At 31.6% G+C, this 3,619-nt stretch overlaps 1 long non-coding RNA gene across 1 annotated transcript; it reads left to right on the top strand.

The window, feature by feature from the left end:
* Positions 1–269: 269 nt before the first annotated feature.
* LOC120358843 lies at positions 270–3,263 on the top strand. Its single transcript, XR_005575717.1, has 4 exons — positions 270–408; positions 1,298–1,502; positions 2,710–2,894; positions 3,104–3,263. It is a non-coding gene; the product is annotated as an uncharacterized LOC120358843 (long non-coding RNA).
* The last annotated feature ends 356 nt before the right edge of the window (positions 3,264–3,619 follow it).

Below are 3,619 nucleotides of genomic sequence, written 5' to 3'. Positions count from 1 at the left end.
ACGTCATCGTCGTCATCGTCGACCTCAGGAATTTTCCCTTTCACATTTTCGACACAGAGTGGCGCTGGCATACATTAATCAGTCGTATGCGACTTGCGATTGCGATTGCGATGTATGTATTAAGGCCACAACACAGGCTTTTGCATAGCTGCATAACCGTATACATAAAGAAATTGATTGGTCCATTTCCTTATGCATGTGCCAACGGACCAATCAACTTTCTTATGCATATGGTTATGCAGCTATGCAAAAACCTGTGTTGCGGCCTTTACAATAATATCATCATGGCCGCCGTGACAGATTTTCTAACCTGTATCTAGAGCCGCGGTCGCAACTATATATGAGAAGCGAGTTCTCGGTTTTTGTGTAAAAAAAAACGTCGAACAAGATGTCCATCGAAGGTCGAAGGTAAGTTATAATTAATCAATTAGATAAATTGTCAATTATATGTGTTATAACACTTGGTGCTGCATATCAAATTTTCCAAGTGTTAACACATATATGTATGATTGACATTGACATATGATTGACATCGACAAAGTGCACATGTATATGATAGCGACAGAGCTGATTTTAGATTAACGAATTTAATAACACGCATTCGGTCTAATTAGCTTTGTTTGGTTACCATATTCATGTGCATGCTTTGTCAATCATATGTATGTTATAACACTTGAAAAATTTGATGCGCAGCATTCGTAAGAGCATAATACATACGTATGCATTGCTTGAAAAGAATGATAAATGTTTCTTGCTAGCCAGTGGATCGAATAGATACATGATATCTCATTTTCAAAATTAATAAAATACACGTAGATTCATTGATTGATACAACTAATATACGATTATTAAACTGCATGAAATTGCATGAACATTTTAGTATTATTTATTAAATTACCTTGAATTAAAAATTAAATATATTTTTTCTTTTACAATTTTCTTTCTTTCTCGTTATTATCCATATCCATATATTCTGTATTTTACTAATGATGTTATTAGGTGGAAAACAAGGTTACATGGCAGCTTTTCACTAGTCTGGAAACTATGTTTGCTGTAGCGCAGAAGGATTGTTGGGTTTACGTTGGGTTTACGCATTGCTTGAAAAGATTGCTTGAAAGGAATGATGAATGTTTCTTGCTTGCTAATGGATCGAAGGATGGTCACATGGCTTAGTTGGATATATTTATAGGCAAGCTAATTGCTCATTATAACTTTAACTAATTTGGGAAGAATATCTGTGAGTTTTAAAAAATTATGTTTATTTCCGATTATGCTTATTTGTTTATGCTATTTTCAGATATTCAAATTAACAATTGTTAATTTATGGTGATGACGCAGAATCCTCATTATGACATGCACTATTCAATGACACTGAAGCTAGCAGTATACCACTACACAACAGTGATACAAAGTGACATTTTAGGTTTAACAAAGAAAACATCATATAAGATGTTCACAGAATTACAGGCTGCATTCGGAATTAAATTCCTGAAAATAAGTTTGTATGTCGACTTCTAAAAGGGCTCATTTATTTATAATTTGCACACAAGTCAAGATATAAATAAATAATTGTTACATTGAACGGCTTTTTGTCGTATGTCTTGGAAATAAATTTGTTTATAAGTCGGCTTCTGAGAGGGCTTATTTGTTAAAAATTCACTGGTAACTCTCTAACGTCATCCCGAAGGTGTGTGCAAATTTTTAAAAAATAAGCCCTCTTAGAAGTCGAGATATAAATAAATAATTGTTACATTGAACGGCTTTTTGTCGTATGTCTTGGAAATAAATTTGTTTATAAGTCGGCTTCTGAGAGGGCTCATTTGTTAAAAATTCACTGGTAACTCTCTAACGTCATCCCGAAGGTGTATGCGAATTTTAAAAAATGAGCCCTCTTAGAAGTCGAGATATAAGTAAATAATTGTTACATTGAACGGCTTTTTGTCGTATGTCTTGGAAATAAATTTGTTTTTAAGTCGGCTTCTGAGAGGGCTCACTTGTTAAAAATTCACTGGTAACTCTCTAATGTCATCCCGAAGGTGTGTGCAAATTATAAAAAAATGAGCCCTCTCAGAAGCCGACTTATAAACAATTTATTTCCAAGACATACGACAAAAAGCCGTTCAATGTAACAATTATTTATTTATATCTCGACTTCTAAGAGGGCTCATTTTTTTAAAATTTGCACACCCCTTCGGGATGACGTTAGAGAGTTACCAGTGAATTTTTAACAAATGAGCCCTCTCAGAAGCCGACTTATAAACAAATTTATTTCCAAGACATACGACAAAAAGCAGTTCAATTTAACAATTATTTATTTACATCTCGACTTCTAAGAGGGCTAATTTTTTTAAAATTTGCACACACCTTCGAGATGACATTAGAGAGTTACCAGTGAATTTTTAACAAATAAGCTCTCTCAGAAGCCGACTTATAAACAAATTTATTTCCAAGACATACGACAAAAAGCCGTTCAATGTAACAATTATTTATTTATATCTCGACTTCTAAGAGGGCTCATTTTTTTAAAATTTGCATACACCTTCAAGATGACATTAGAAAGTTACCAGTAAATTTTTAACAAGTAAGCCCTCTCAGAAGCCGACTTATAAACATATAATATTACATTATATAATATTATGTTATTAGCTATAAATAATAATTTTATTTGAAGACACATTTCTATGGTGAATGAATTTTCGTTATTTCTAGTGTTAGGAAGTGCAGAAGCAAACTATGATATATACGAGGTTAATTAATCCATTCCCGACTAAGAGTTAGAAATGAGAGACGAAAGTGAAGGCACTTTTGCAGAAAATACAACCAGAATTCATTACTCTTGACTCAACTGAGATACTCGAAGTTGATGTACCTACGTATACAAGGAGAAAGTGGAAGTAAAGATTAAAATTAAAATATATTTTCTAACTTGTAATGAAATTTATTATGTTTGTTAATTGCTTATTATTATTAATATTGTAATATTAGAAATCAGAATTTCTATATAACTTTTGTATATTTAATTTAATAAATACGTGCTGTTATAAAATATATATTTGCATAAACTATCAATATTATTCAAGTGTTGTATAATAATTGTTTTTAGAGACATCGAGAGGTATTATTTACTGTGGATGGAGCTGAGGATTTGATGTTACAAGGATTCTTTTCATTTTACACTGATATGATATTATATATTTATTTTTTATTTAAAATTTACGTATAAAAATGTGAAAATTTTATAATTATTCAATAAAAAAAATTTTTCAATAAAAAGAATTATTTAATAAAAAAAATTTTATAATTATTCAATAAAAAAAATTTTAAACGAAACACATATTATATTAAAAGTATCCGCGTCCTCTTCCTCGTCCTCGCCCTCTCCCATAATAATGCCTACTATAATTGTCACTCATTTGGAAAAGAAATTGGAAAAAATTTCTTCCCTTTGCCCTTCTATTTCTGCCTCCTTTAGTTCCTCTTGGCCTAGCTGTAAATAAAAATTCTATATTAGATAAAAAAAATTTATATTAAATAAAGTCTACATTAGAATTAGAAATAAATACCACGAGGAGCGGCGACGTCGTCACAAGGAGCGGCGACGTCGTCACAAGGAGCGGCG

Source organism: Solenopsis invicta, chromosome 10 (genome assembly GCF_016802725.1).
Source record: "Solenopsis invicta isolate M01_SB chromosome 10, UNIL_Sinv_3.0, whole genome shotgun sequence".
NCBI lineage: Eukaryota > Metazoa > Arthropoda > Insecta > Hymenoptera > Formicidae > Solenopsis > Solenopsis invicta.
Note: the sequence above shows the minus strand (reverse complement) of the source record. Positions and strands in the feature narration are given on the sequence as shown.